Source organism: Typopeltis vanoorti, chromosome 5, assembly GCF_054136105.1.
Source record: "Typopeltis vanoorti isolate ZY-2024b chromosome 5, IOZ_Tvanoo_1.0, whole genome shotgun sequence".
NCBI lineage: Eukaryota > Metazoa > Arthropoda > Arachnida > Uropygi > Thelyphonidae > Typopeltis > Typopeltis vanoorti.
In genome coordinates this window covers 140,377,236-140,393,259 of record NC_143553.1, presented here as the reverse complement: position 1 = coordinate 140,393,259, position 16,024 = coordinate 140,377,236, and the positions used below count along the sequence as shown (strand labels likewise).

The window sequence follows — 16,024 nt, the reverse complement described above, 5'->3', positions numbered from 1 at the left end:
ATTGTACATTCTGTTTCATTTATATAGGGCAAATTACAGGTGCAATGAATACAGTATACTTCTATACTGTATATAAATATTGGGGGGGGGGGGATATTCAAAGTGTGCAGTGCACATCCATGGAATAGCAATATCATCAATATTATATTTTTGCATTTATTCCCATTAAAGACTCCTCTAATTATTTCATGGCTTCACATGATTCCTAAAATTAAACACATATACAAATGCTTCATGAAGAGGGCGCTTTCCACTTTCATTCATAATCTGCGATAGCATGTAATGGAAAATACCAGGGGTCAGAGAGTGCTTGACCTAGTAATTGCATCTGAGAATTTGGCTGTAACGAATATGACCACGTTGCCACCAATCGGTGAGAGTGATCATAGGGTCTTGACTTGGGAGGTTGCTAAAGGTGTGGAATTCACAATTAAGACAGGGTACATGTGGAATTATTGGGCTGGTAAGTATGACAAGCTTAGGAGTTTGATTGGTTCAGTGCCATAGCATGTACAACTGCAAGGGCTAGAAGTTGGTAGTACATGGAGGCGTTTAAGAAGTGTTTGCATGAAGCAATGGCTGACTGTATATAGAGTCCAAATAATAAATCAAGTAGGGGTTAAATGGATGAATAACAACATTAAGCTTGAGCTGCAAAAAAAGAAACAACTATGGAGGGAATTTAAGGAGAAAGGTGACCTGCAGGCACATGAACGGTATAAAGCGCAGGCTAGAAGGGTAACGAGTGTGGTAAGAAAAGCAAAAAAGGATTATGAAAGAACATTCGCCATGCAGGCTAAAGAAAATCCCAAACAGTTTTTTCGATATGTTGCAAGTAAAAGAAAAAATGTATATGGCAGAATGATTTTAAAGAATGTTGATGGTAGGGAGGTAACCGAATCAGTTGATATAGTTGAATTGCCGAGCGAGCACTTTGCACGAATATATCTTCCAGGTGCTGACATTGCTGAAATGAATGAACCAATAGATTATACGGGAACTGTGGTGAATGAAGTGTAGGTGAGTAGTCTATTGCAAAACCTCCATGTCAATACGTCTGTGGAATTGGATGGTATACCAGCTCGTGTCGTACGTGAAGTGGCTAAAGAATTGTCAGTACCCTTGACCATTTTGTTTAATTTGAGTCTCAGTCTGGGTTAGTTAGTCCCTAGGGGGTGGAAAGTGGGAAAAATAGGTCCACTGCATAAAGGAGGTTCCAAGACTGCTGTTGTAAATTTCCGACCGATTAGCATATCAGAAATCGTTGTCAAGGTCTTGGAGAAATTAGTCAAGAGAAGAATACAGGATTGGATAGATGAAAATGGGATACTGTATGGGGGACAACATGGGTTTTGTGAAGGGTAGATCATCCCTCGGTAACTTGCTCACATTTTATAACACAGTGACGGCTGAACTGGATAAGGGTAATGGGTTCACAGTGATTCTACTGGACCTTGCCAAGGCCTTTGACAGGATACCACATGGAACTCTAATCAGTAAACTGGAACAGATGGGGTGGATATGGGGTTGGTGAGATGGATAGCAGGGTGGTTGATGGAGAGATACCAGAGAGTGGTTTATTCAGGAGTTGAGTCCAAAAGATGGCTTGTGACTAATGGTGTGCCGCAGTGTTCTGTTCTTGGACCACTACTTTTCAATTTGTTCATTAACGATATAGGAAAGGATCTGAGAGGAAGTGTTAACTTGTTTGCTGATGATGCAAAGTTGGGTAGAGCAATTGTGAGTGCACAGGATTTCAAAATTTCGGAAGATGATTTGGATAGTTTGGAGAAACTGGGCTAAGGAAAATGGATGTCAATTTAATGTGGCAAAGTGTAAGGTTATGCATTTTGGGGTGAAAAGATTAGTAGCAGTATATCACATTGGTGGAACCGTACTCCTGGAGATTGATGAGGCCAGGGATTTGGGAGTGTTGATGGATAGGGAGTTGAAGTTTAAATGGCACATCGCAAAAGTGGCTAAATCAGCCCATCAAATCACTTGGCTTCTGAAAAATACTTTAACAAGCAGAGACAAACAAGTTGTTGTTCCTGTGTATCGAGCCTTGATAAGACCCCATCTGGACTATTGTGCCCAGTTATGGGCACCAGGGTTTCTTCGTGATGGGGAGGAAGTGGAGAGGATCCAGAGACGAGTGACCAAGATGATAGCAGGTCTGTGGAATGAACCTTATGAGAATAGGTTGAAGATTTGTGGGATGCAAAAATTGGTCGATAGGCAGAAAAGGGGTGATATGATTGAGACATTCAAATTACTGAGGGGTTTTCTATAAGATTAATCCGGAAGATATTTTTGAGAATAGGACTGGTGGTGGGAGGACTAGGGGCCATACATGGAAGCTGGGCAAGAATGTGGTTAGCAGGGGTATTAGAGCTAGGTTTTTTACTTGGAGAGTGGTGAATGAGTGGAATAAGTTGCCAGAGTCTGTTGTGGGTGCTATGACCGTGAATGAGTTCAAGGCGAGGTATAATAGATACTGTGTAAATGTCGAATAGTTGTTCTTGACAATGTTAGGGCCTCCCTCAATGAATCTTTCGACTCATTGGAGTTGCCCAAAATAATAATAATAATAATAATAAATAATGTGATTTGTATAGATGATGAGTAACAGGGGATAGTGTGTGATATTGCCTTACACCTTTTTACATTTAACGATCTTCTTGTACATCTTCAGGTCTGTTTACCAACTTGTGAGTATTAACTGGGTGCCTTTTTCCAGATTAACAGAAATTAAATACAGATCTTCATTACATTATTATTATTACATATCAGTACCTCTATGGAGTCTGTAAGCTCATTACAGGAAGTCCATTTCTAAAGCATTGTCAATACCTGTCATATTTTGCCTTAAAATCATTCACTGACAGCGCACACAACTGTTTCTGGCAATCTATTCCACTCATTCACCACTCTCCAAGCAAATCTGGTCCTCACTTCCTTGCTAACCACACTTTTACTCAATTTTCATGGATGCCTCTACTTATTCTCACATTACCTGTACTGAAATTTTTACTCCATATCAATCCTATAAATCCTCCTAAGCAATTTATGACTACCTATCAACCAGCCTCTAACCCACAAATCATCAATCTTTCCTTGTATGGGGAATTGCAAACAAAGACTTGCCACCATCTTAGTCACCTGCCTCTGAATCTGCTCCACCTCATCCACATCTCCAAGAAACCCAGGTGACTAGATCTGTGCACAGTAATTGAAATGAGGTCTTGCAATTAGACTTTATAAAGAGGAATAATAACCTGCTTATCTCTGCATGTTAAGGTGTTCTTCAATAACCAGGTAATCTTTATGAGCTGTTTTAGCCACTTTTGCAATATTCCTGCTGAACTTCAACTTCCTATCCACCAACATCCCCAAATCCCTGGCTTCACCAACTTCCTAGGTGGCCAACAGCAGGGCCGCATGCGGCCCTTAATGTGAGTTTGTGCAGCCTGCGGTAGGATAAAAACTATATTAAATTATATGTATTATCAATTTAGTTTCGACCTCAGATTTTCTGATTGATATACTAGTTATATTCATTATTTCTGCTGATAGAAACAATTTATATTCTCAACACGGAATCAAAATTGTTTTAAAAAGATTACTCAAGTTATAAAATCCACTGCTTCTCTGTGCGAGTTGTGGGAGTGGGATTTCTATGCGCTCCAGAGTAACGCATCATTGAAAGTCACTAGCTCTGCTCTGGTTACAGTGATGAGTTTCACAGTTAACAGTGTTATTGTTGCAGTTTGTGTTCCCTGTTAGTTACGTCAGCCTTTGTGTACTGTAAGAAATGTAAGATCTGTGAAGAAAACAGGTCATTTCAGGAGAAATGGGGAAATGAATTTCTGTTTATAAACAATAACGACAACAAACCACAGTGCCTTGTGTGTTTGCAAGTATTGTCTGTGCACAAGGAATATAACCTCAAACGCCACTACATACAGCACCATGTTGCTAAATACCAAGAATACGTTGAACAAGTATGTACTAAAATTGTACTTAATTTGAAGAGAAAGGTTAGTGCTCAGAAATCTATTTTTGCTAAACCAACATCAATACAAAAAAAGTTCGCTCTTGGCATTGTTTGTTGTAAGCGCAGAGATAGCAAAAGCAAAAAAAATCATTATCTGATGGTGAATTTGTAAAACACTGTTCCGTGAAAATGGTACGTGCATTTGGGGAAGATAAAATTGCCAGTGAGTTTGAAAGCGTCCCACTATCAAAACAAACTAACAAAAAGAGTCGAGGAAATAGGTTCTCACATATTAAATAAATTAAAAAGTGTTATTACAGATTCAGTTTACTTCTCATTGGCTCTGGATGAATCAGCTGACATAACAGATACAGCTCAACGTCTAATTTTCATTCAAACTGTTTCCAAATACTTTGTTATTAATGAAGAGCTACTAGCATTAGAGTCATTGCATAACACAGCCAAAGGTCAAGACATTTATGATGCAGTTATAAAGGTTGTAAGTGGTACTGGTGACATCAACAATCTCACAGCTATTGTGACAGATGGTGCCAAATCAATGCGTGGTAATCAAACAGGCTAGGTTGGTTTACTAAGGACGGCTGGAATCAATTGCCATGTATTGCATTGCATTATACATCAGGAGGCTCTGTGTGGTAAAATTCTGGAGATAGAGGATGTCATGAAAACTGTAATGAAGTGTGTTAATCTAATTAAGGGGGGGGGGGTGATCAGCCTTGACACACTGCAAGTTTCTTTCTTTTCTAACAGAAATGGAGGCAGAATATGATGATTTAGTGTTGTACACAGAAGTACGTTGACTAAGCAGATGGTTTTGAAATGTTTTTTTTGCTTTGAGAAAGGAAATAAAACAGTTTTTAGAGGAACATGAGAAGACAAACAGGACTAAACACAAAACTATGTGATCCTCATTTTAACGGCTTACTCACATTTTTAACAGACATTACACACCACATGAATGAACTCGTGGTAATCAAACAGGCTAGGTTGGTTTACTAAGGAAGGCTGGAATCAATTGCCCTGTATTGCATTGCATTATACATCAGGAGGCTCTGTGTGGTAAAATTCTGGAGATAGAGGATGTCATGAAAACTGTAATGAAGTGTGTTAATCTAATTAGGGGGGGGGGAATCAGCCTTGACACACTGCAAGTTTCTTTCTTTTCTAACAGAAATGGAGGCAGAATATGATGATTTAGTGTTGTACACAGAAGTACGTTGGCTAAGCAGATGGTTTTGAAATGTTTTTTTTTGCTTTGAGAAAGGAAATAAAACAGTTCTTAGAGGAACATGAGAAGACAAACAGGACTAAACACAAAACTATGTGATCCTCATTTTAACGGCTTACTCACATTTTTAACAGACATCACACACCACATGAATGAACTCAACGTGAAGTTACACAAACAATCTCAGATTTAGTTGGACATCTAGATGGGTTCATAAGTCGACTGAAGGTTTTTAAATTCACCCTAGTCAGAGGAAACTTGGTACATTTCCCTTCCTGCAGGGAGTTGATGGAGGAGAGTCATGACATTGCCTTCAAGTTTTCTGTGCCAATATTAGACCAACTTTTGGAGCAATTCAGTAAGCGATTTTCTGACTTCAGTGACATGCGGCCACAACTGACATTATTTTACAACCCAATGAAATGCGAAATTTCAGAGCAGCATGACACTATTCAATTGGAGTTGTTGTGACCTTCAAAGTGACCCCTTTTTTCAGTCAAGGGTGGATATAGGCATTGACTTTTGGAAACTGGTACCAAGGGGAAAATATCCTGCATTGAGTGATTTCAGCTTGAGAATTGCATCTATGTTTGGAAGCACATACATATGTGAATGCACTTTTTCAACTATGAGGGTAGTTAAATCATCACAAAGAGCCGACTGACTGATGATCACTTTCACGATTTGTTACGAATATCGTCATCATTGTTGAAAATCGACTATGATGAACTTGTTGCCGCACATGACCTTCCACAGTGTTCTCATTAAGTTGTGTTACATGTAAAAAAAAACCAGAAATATGTAATTAAATTTAATTTAATAACTTATATTTAAATCAAGTATTTTGCATTGTTCTCCCAGTAGTAAAATGATTTAACAAATATAGTAATTCGACACATATAACTATTGCCTTGAAAAAATGCAGATTTTGTTTTTATTTAAGTTCTGTCTAAAAGTGTATGGCCCATGATGCCCCCACTCATCATATATTGGCCCTCATAAAGAATGAAGTTGGCCACACCTGTCATACAGTAAAGTTTCATCAGTATGATACATATTAGTAATCTTTTCACTTCAAAATGTATAACTTTATATATCCACCATTTCTCAACTTAAAATGATCTGGCAACCACTATTTGCCCTGAACCCAGCTTGTTCTTCTCTAAGTTTCTCTTCCATAATTTGTTAGTCTCTTCTCAAATGAAAATGATGTCAGCCTGTTGCACTCCATTGCTGAGTAAAGATCTCTCCAAATTGCTCCACTCTTCTATCTCATGGATTGTCCTCATCCACATGCTTCCTCCTTTCTTGTGATCTCATAGGATCTCTTGCTCTCACTGAGAATCCCTATTGTAATAAGGTCTATCATCTTTGAACTTGGTTCAAAGATGGAGATGGCAAGCCCATTTTCACTTCAGTTATTTGGCTTTTTGAATAAAAGAGAGGAGCATTTTTGGCATTGATCAGCTCAACTTGGCCAAGAGTTATTGGCATCAATGAGACCTGGTTGTCAGAGAATGATGTAGTTACAGGGATAGAATATAATTGATACTATATTTTCAGAGAAGATAGAAAAAATAGGGTAGGAGGAGGGGTATTATTAATGATTGCTGGACAACTTAAACCAACAAAAATAAAAGTTAAGGAAGATTGTAGATCTGATGAAAATGATTCATTTGAGCCTGTTTGGTGTGAAGTAGAGGCCAATAGGACAAAATTGGATAATTGTCAGTTGCTGTTATAGACCTGGAGGCCCAGAAGAAGATGTAGTTGATATTCATCAGCAGATTAGCACAATGAGTGCAGGCCAAGCAATTATCATGGGAGATTTCAACTATGGTGATATAGATGAAGGAGGAAAGGGCACATTGCAAAATGGAATCTACTTTTAGTTATAGATTTATCTATAACTAAAAGTAGAAACTCTACCTCTCATGGGGAAAGTGACCATGCACTGTTGTCTTGGAAGGTTGCTCAGCATTTGGAAATTTCATTCAAGAAAGGGTTTATGTGGAACTACAAAGCTGGCATTTATGACAAAGTTGGCAAGCAACTTGGAGCAGTGCCATGGTATAAGAAACTACATGGAATGAATGTCATTAGTGCATGGAAGCAGTCAAGGATTGTATGACTAAGGCAGTATCAGGAGGATAAACCGAATAGAGATTATGTGAATGACTAGCAATACAAAGCAGGAGCTGCAAAAAAAGAAAGCATCGTGGAAGGAATATAAACAAAAAGGTGATCAGTATGTCCATGAGCACTATAAAGCACTTTCTTTCAGGTTTTGAAAGAAAATTGGCTAAGCAGGCCAAAGTAAATCCAAAGGTTTTTTTTTTGCTATGTAGCAAGTTAGAGAAAGAATGATTATGGAAAATAACTTTACTCAGTGCTGATGAAAAGTGAGAGAAACAGAAGAAATAGTTCAGTTCCTAAGTGATCACTTTGCAAGGGTATATCACCCAGGTAGTAACTTTGCAGTTACTGAGGTGACAGAGACTGATGTGAGCATTGAGGTAGATGAACTGGAGGTACTCAGTATATTCAAGAATGATAAACATGTTAACCCAAGAATATTTTAATGTTTGCCAAATATTTCAGTCTGAAACTAACAGACTATCCTCAGTGGCCTGATAGGAAATGGCTCAACTCCCCATGAATTACAGAAAGAACTTTCAACTATCAAACATCACATGAAATTAAATGGCTTCTCCGAAAAAACTACACAACATCTGTTTGATTCCTACAATCTAATCCAGAACAACAAAGAATCAATACGTCTAGTTCCAATTCCATATATTTCCGGGATTTCAGAACCAATTTCAAGAATTCTGAAGAAATATGATTTAAATATCTCTATTAACAAAATATCCACCTATTCCCCTCTTCTAAATATAAACATTCAACTATGTCTCTGCCTGGTGTATATCAAGTTCCTTGTAATACACTACAATCTGTCATACTTTGGACAAACAGGACACTATAGAAAAAAGAATATAAGAACATCAATCATACATTCTTCACAACAAATCCGATGTCTGGATTGGCACATCACAGGATAGAGACAAGCCATAACATTCTCTGGTCCAGGACTCGCCTTCTACACAGATGTCGCCATAAATTCGAACGCTTATTCAAAGAAAGTGCTGAGGCCTTACTTCAATGCCCTAACTTGAATCGAAATGACTGTATATCCTTGTCAAAAATATGGGAAAGTTTAATCTGGATAACACACTCGAGTTTTTTTTTTTTTTTTTTTTTTTTGTATTTTATTTTTTATTTGAGACCTTTAATTCCTACATTAATGTTATCTTTAATTGAATTTATAAATTTAGATTGTTATATGAAATTGTGAATTAATACCTATAATTTATTCATCACTCTTATGAAATTTACCTCTCTTTAATGCTTAGTAATGTAACATCACACGGCTCTTTCTACTTTTGAATGATCAATTATTTGTATTCCACCTTGTAAAAACTGTTCCTATCAAGCCACTGAGGATAGTCTGTTAGTTTCAGACTGAAATATTTGGCAAACATTAAAATATTCTTGTGTTAACATGTTGATAATTCTTAATTTAATGCCACAAGTGTCTCTCAAGAAATGTGAATACAGCAGTAGGCCTGGGCAATATGTCAGCTTGTGTGCTACGAGAATGTATAGTTTGCCCACCATTTGTAGGTCCCTGCTTCGCGTCTTTCCAAGAATAGTCGATTCATGCTGAAGGGGAGAAAGAAATGAAGGACGTCCGAATTGGTCGCCAACACGCGAAATCACGTGCTTTATAGGTAAAATCCAACTGTTATACAGGCAACATAGTTAACTACAATAATCATAAAAGAGAAGTTAATTTTCCGACCGGTAATAATAAACAACTCATCCCACAATACGGACTGATTACCCTATTATCGGAATGGATTCTCTTTTTCTGAGATGCGCAGAAATGTCGAAGGATCTCTAATCGGTGGGCGAACTATACAAGTGAACTGGCAGTGCCTCTGACGAAGTTGTTTAATCTAAGCCTCAGCTCTGACAAGATTCCAAGGAAATGAAAAGAGCGTAAGATAGTCCCATTACACTAAGGTGGCTCCAAGACAAAAGTATCAAATTACAGACCAATTAGTATCTCTGGAGAGGTGGTTAAATTACTGGAAAAGTTGGTTAAAAGTAAAATCCAGGAATGGGTGGTAGGAATGTGATACTCTATAAGGGAAGTGGCGCTTTATAAAAGGTAGGTCATGCCTCAGTAATTTATTCACACTTTATAATAAGATGACTGCTGAACTGGATAAAGGAATTGGCTACACCGTGTTACTGCTGGACTTGGCAAAGGCATTTGACAGAATACTGAATAGAAAATGGTTCAGTAGAATCAAGGCAAATGAGGTTGACCAGGGCTCTGTACCAGGACCACTACTCTTTAATTTGGACATTAATAATATAGCAGAAGATTTGAAGGGGGATATTCAGTTGTTTGCCAGTGATGCAAAACTAGTTGATAGTTTTGCATCACTGGTTGAGGGCAATAGTTGATAAAGGTGATGTTAGATATCTTACAGGATGATTTAAATAAATTGGCAGGATGGGAAAGGACAGTCATTGTCAATTCAGTGTTGTAAAATATGAGGTAATGCATTTTGGGTTGAAAAGATTACATACTTCATATCATATTGATTATACTAGTTTACAGGAAATTGATGAGGCTAGGGATCTGGGGGATTATATGGATAGAGATTTGTAATTCAGAAGACATTGCAAGAGTTGACAAAATAGCTCAGAGGATTACTTGGATGCTGAAGAACACACTGACAAGTAAAGATAGAGAGGTTATTAGCCCTCTTTATAAGGCGCATGTTGACTACTGTGCACAGATTTGGTTACCTGTGTTTATTGGGGATCAGGAGGTAGTGGAGGGGATTTTAGAGATGAATGACCAAGCTGCTGACAGGTCTTTGAAATTTTCCTATGAGGATAGATTGAGGGGAATATATAGAAAAAGTTATTAAAGGATTCTATAAGATTGACAAAAGAAATATTTCAATACATGGGGAGGAGGGGGTCACACTTGGAAGTTGTCTAAGAGTGTGGTTAGTAAGAGTATGTGGACTAGGTTCCTTACTTGGAGAGTGGCGAATGAGTAGATTGAATTGCCAGAGGTAGTTGTGAGTATCCCAACAGTGAATAGGTTTAAGAAAATGTATGATAGGTATTATTAATGGCTAGAGTGGATTCCCTGTGATGAACTTTGTGATTCCATGGGGTATCCATATGAATAATATCAGTTTTTGTGACCTGCCTAATATCTGAATTTATTTTTTTACAATTTGTGCTTTTTTTTTTTTGTTTCTCAAAATACTTCTCTCTGTTGCTCATTGGCATACTCTTAGTGTTTGTCAAGGATTAAAACTGAGCACCATATATCATTGTGGAGACAGTATAATAGAATCCAATGGCTTCTGCTTAAAGAGATAGGCAAAGCGCCCTTCATTCACTGGCTTAATCTCTAGTAATTACTCCATGCATTGGCTTTGGAAGGTGTTGAAGTTTGCTTGTTGAAGGAAGTTTTTTGTCCTAGATTCTATAGTCTAGCATTATATTCATTATTGATTCTATCTAGAAAGATAGGAATTTTTGAGTGATTAGTCATGATTTTTGTATGTGTAAAATTTAAGTTGCACCAGTTTGCTTGTGTTGTTCAGCTCATTTATCATTGCCATCATTTCCGTGGGGCCTTCTGAGAAGATGGCAATATCATCAGCAAATGAAAGATTATTAGTATTGTTTCTAAGATACTGATACCTTTGTTGGTCCACAAGGTCTAGCAAGATTATCAATTTAAATGTGTAGCTTTAAAAAAATCATCCACAAAAAAAGAGAGAGAGAAAGAAAGAAAGAAAACCATTAAATTAACAGCCCTTGCCTTAACCTCTCAAAAACAATGGAGAAGATCCTCAATAGCCATCTTTATTACCTGCTGGAGGATCACCACATATGGATTCTGTCCACTCAACCTTGTCCCCTTTGGGACACAAGTCATGGAGGAAACTCCTGATTACTCTTGATATTTCCCACAGGACGATTACGTCTGATATAAAGGCTTCCTTACCAAGCTACTATCTTGTGTAAGTCTACCTTCAGTCCTTACCAGTTTCTTCTCTAGTTTCCTTGCTTGTCATAGATGGTGTTTTTTTTTTAATCTCCCTCTTCTGGATCAATGCCAAATCCTATCCATAGTTTTGCCCATCAACAAACATAGTAGTGCTCAAATGATTCAAGCTTCATTGATCTTCAATTACCAAATATTGATTCTCCTTACGCTTCTTCAGCAAGTGAGAATTCTTTAGTGAGAATAATCTAAATTTTAGTGCTACCAAAATATATCTTATTTCTTGTAAGAAAGATCTCATTCCCTCTCCCTACTTTTGATAATATTCAAGTTTTCAATGAAGATCAGAATTCTCTTCTTAAGCTAATTTACACCTAATCTTTACACAAATCACATCCTTAACTTCCAAAAGTAATAATAATAATGAAATTGATATCCTTTCTATTCAACACACAATTCATCATCCTCCTCTAACATCTTGTATTCCCAACTGGAGTAGGTGGAACTCCATTCTTTGAAGACAAGTGGACAGTGTTGCCATCCTTCAAGTTTATTTCTAGCAGGGGCTCGATGCATCTTTTCAGAAAGAGTACAGACAACTGCTGCCATCTTGTAGCCCTAATTCCTAATGCTTGTATTATTGTCTATAATAGTGAAGTCTGTGATTGATGTTGAAGATGTGATGTTAAAAACCTCAGTTTCAGCAAGGAAAAAACCTCTTTGTGCCAAAAAGCTCTTCTAGTCAGTGATTAGAATTGAGCCTGTAAGTCTCTTCTCAGATGGCCTAACACCATTTCCACAGGCAGGGCACAACTTGCCTGTACAATTCCAAACATGACATAAACCAAATATGCAAATCATAAGATAATGTTCTCATGTTTGTGTGGTGCATCAACTTAAAGATGCTTGTTGTTATCAGAAAAGGGCACTCAGCTTAATGGATGACTCATATCTTACAGACATCGTCCAATTTTTTCATAGTCACTGTTTCTACATTATGTCTTTACTCTGATGTTTTCATTAAAAACTGCTCCATTAAACTGGCTGCCAATCATTCCTTTACTTTTCCTCTAAGCATGTTAAAACATTTCTTCTGCTCATTTGACCATAACACCTGCTCTGAACAAGTAACAGAAATTATCCTCACTAGCATAAAGGAGTTCATCTCCCTCCCCCCATCCCAAAATCCTGCATCCTTTCCAAGCCCTGGTTCAACAGAAAATGCATCAAAGCAGGTGGCTTACATCAAGAACCCCCAGTTTCATACTCAGCCTATACAGAAGCATATAGCAGATACAAAACATTCATCAGCAAATCTAAATCTAATTTCATAAAAGCTAACAGCAGAAAACTTGCTTCCTGTTCAAATGGAAGCCACGCCTTCTAGTCCCTTGCTAATGCCATTGGATGCAGTTTCTGCTCACCTGCACTTCCTCCTCTCTCTCTCATTCTGATCGCACCAATATAATTTCACCCAAAGATAAAGCTGACTTCCTAGCATCACTCTTTTCCTTGAACTCATGCATAGATGATTAAGGGAAATCACTTCCTGCCATACCAGAATCCGAACATCATATGCTGCATCCTGTAGTCTTTCAACAAATCAGACAATTAATAAATAACTTTTTAGACGCTAAAAAGTCTTTAGGTCCTGATAGCATCTCTCCATTTCTCAAACATTGTGCTCTAGAGCTAATGTCTATTCTGTATTATTAATCTGTTATACATCTCTGGTACTTATGCCAATGCATGGAAGCAACACATATCCAGCTAATTCAAAAAAAAAAAGGAGTAAAGTCTACCTTCAAACCAATCACAATCATCTCATTCCTCTTCAAAATAATGGGGAGAGTCATCAATAGCCAACTTCCCCACTGCTTAGAGGCCCATCGGCTAATCAGCAACCACAAGTATGGATTTTGCTATTCAAGATCCAGAGCTAACTGCTAACTCCTTAACTTACATCATCACCATAGGGCACATGTCATGGAAAGCTTTAGAGAAACTTGTGCTGTTTCCCCTTGACATTTCTAGAGCTTTGTACTGTGTCTGGCATTAAGTCCTGCTAAACAAATTGCCATCCTTCAGTCTACCTGGCATCCTCGGTAGTTGGATAGCCAGTTTCCTCTCTGGTTGTTCACTGCATGTTATGGTGGGTGGCACCCTCTCTTTGAGCTTCTCCACCAATGTAGGAGTGTCTCATGGCTCTGTCCTATCACCTACTCTTTCTCCCATACATAGATGACCTAATCTTAATCATCACTAACCCTATCAACAGCTATGCTGATGATAGTACTCTCTATTCATCATATCATTTGACAAACCACCCAAATGTCAAGATCATTTATAACCAGTGTGTTAAACATTGATCTGTGCTATTCTTCAATGGGACAAGGACAGTCTGGTCATGTTCAGTGTCACAAAAACACAGTCTTGCCTCTTCTCTCACAAAAGAAATCTCAACTCGCATTCCATTCCTGTATTTCTCAGTAATGCATAAATCACGAGACAAGATCAGATCTCACTGCTTGGACTTATACTTACCTCCAGTCTCTCCTGGTATAAACACATGACATCACTATCTTCTTCAGCATCCGAAAAACTTGGTATTCTCTTTAATTCAAGATGCTACTTTCCATCCAATGTTTAACTTTATGCAAATCCACTCCTCAGAATACTGTTGTATGTTTGGGATACAACTAAAAATTCTTGACATTGTCCAGAGGATAGCAATTTTGCTCATAGATGATCCCTCTCTTACAGATTCACTTCACCCTCTATCTTGTAGGTGCATTGTTTCAGTAGCGTGTCTATTCTACAGGTACTTCAGTGGTTTAGTTAACATCAAAACATCAGCAGCTGCCGAACACCTTTGCTATGCAACTGCAAACACACTGAATATGTGTCTCCTCTTCCTCTTTTATTCCATCTAGCTCAAGCCTCTGGAACAGCTGTCCTTAAGAAGTATTCCCAGACAACTACAACATGCAACTTTTTAAAAGTTATTTTTCTTATTACTTCGTGTATTGCTCTAACCATTTGTAATGGCTCAATATGGCTTTGCTGTTTACTAATAAATCCTAAACCAACCTCTGGAACAACCTCTAACCTCTTGAGGTCACTATGAATAGAATTTTTGATTTTTCTATCTTTGCAAACTACATCACATACCTTCCTGGCAAAATCAGTCAGTAAGATTTGTCACTGAATTTAAGATTGGTTCTTGTTCATTTTTTCTCCAATAATATTTGTACATTCAAATTTACATTTTGCCTTGGGAAAATATAACTCTTATACATTTTTTTTTTCTACTTAAAAGTAAATGGTGATCACTTCTATTTCCAATTTTTTCTTTACATGTTGAATCTTTGCACATCTTTATGTTGGAACAGGATGTTTATAATGATTAGCCCATTTCTTGAACAGAAATCCAGAGGCATGTACTATTATTATTAGTTTTCCCTTATCTCTAAATTTTCCCAAAACATGTTTGTATTAATTTCTTAGTCTCAGTGTAAATCTCCAAAAGAGCCAACTTTTTCTTTGTCAGCTGTGCTGTGCAGTGACTTACTCATCTACTTCTTCCTTAGTAGAACTTTGTGTCTCTAGACACAAATTTCATTATCCAATTTCCTATTTTGAAATTTGTTCACATCACCCTCCTTGAAATTGCTTGCCATTGAAGATTATCTTCATGTTTAGTGTTGACTGTAGCTACTCCTTTCTTTTCCTAATCACAATTGCCCAAAATGTGTTTTGGTCTTCTTAGTTTTAGTAGCACACATTATGTAGCATGATACTTCTTAAATTCTTCTTGCACAAGAATTTAAGAGGTAGCATGCATTTTACATTGATGGTTCCTGTCTCCATTTCTGATGCTGATGAGTTTGTTCTAAAAGCTTTTTTTTTTGTTCACTCTGGTTTCCTGAAGAAAACAGCTGGGGCTCCTTGTTTAACCAGCTAGCATTACATTTCATCACATTTCACTATCATGTTTGTTGTGCTTTAAGACGGTACAGAATACAGTTGGATGGGTATAAGTCCCAAATTTGCCTACCCATCCTCGTTTATTTGGTATCCAGGAAACTTAATAACAGGACACTATGAGAAGGTAAGGATTGGACATTGGGTCAGAAGTCCTGATTGATACTTCTCATGTTTTACAGGCAATTATAGGCCTTCTCCCAATTTATCTGGCTTTGATCCTTCAGTGATTCCTTAAATGACAGTATGAGTATTTTCATTAGTTAATATTTTATTACTTGTTGGCCTCAGCGGTTTTTCTAACTGATGTCTGGTTGTTTCTTCACAGTGCAAAAAGCAAATTTCAGATAAACTGTTAATAGTACAAATATGAATACGAGGCATGAGTAATGCAGAGTGTATCACCTGTTCTCTCAGACTTTTTAGATGATTGTTGGAAAAATATCGAAATTGTGTGTGTGGAAATTGATTAAAGATTTCCAGATGGCATTCAAGACCAATCTCTGGTTCTTTATTGCGAGAGAGAGTGAGTGAGTGATGAGTGGATTCCATAATATGTGATAGAAAGCATTTTTCTAAACAGGGCATATGCTGCAAGACCAGATTTTTCTTTCCTTTTATGACAACATCACTAGAATGGTCCTACTTCTAAACTTCTGCTAGGCATCTATGTATGATAACATAT

General features: G+C 37.5%; 1 protein-coding gene across 1 annotated transcript in view; it reads left to right on the top strand.

The window, feature by feature from the left end:
• Window positions 1–16,024, top strand: part of LOC150106877 (E3 ubiquitin-protein ligase RNF19B-like) — a 328,715-nt gene that overhangs the window by 295,787 nt on the left and 16,904 nt on the right. The gene's annotated exons all lie outside the window — the stretch shown is intronic.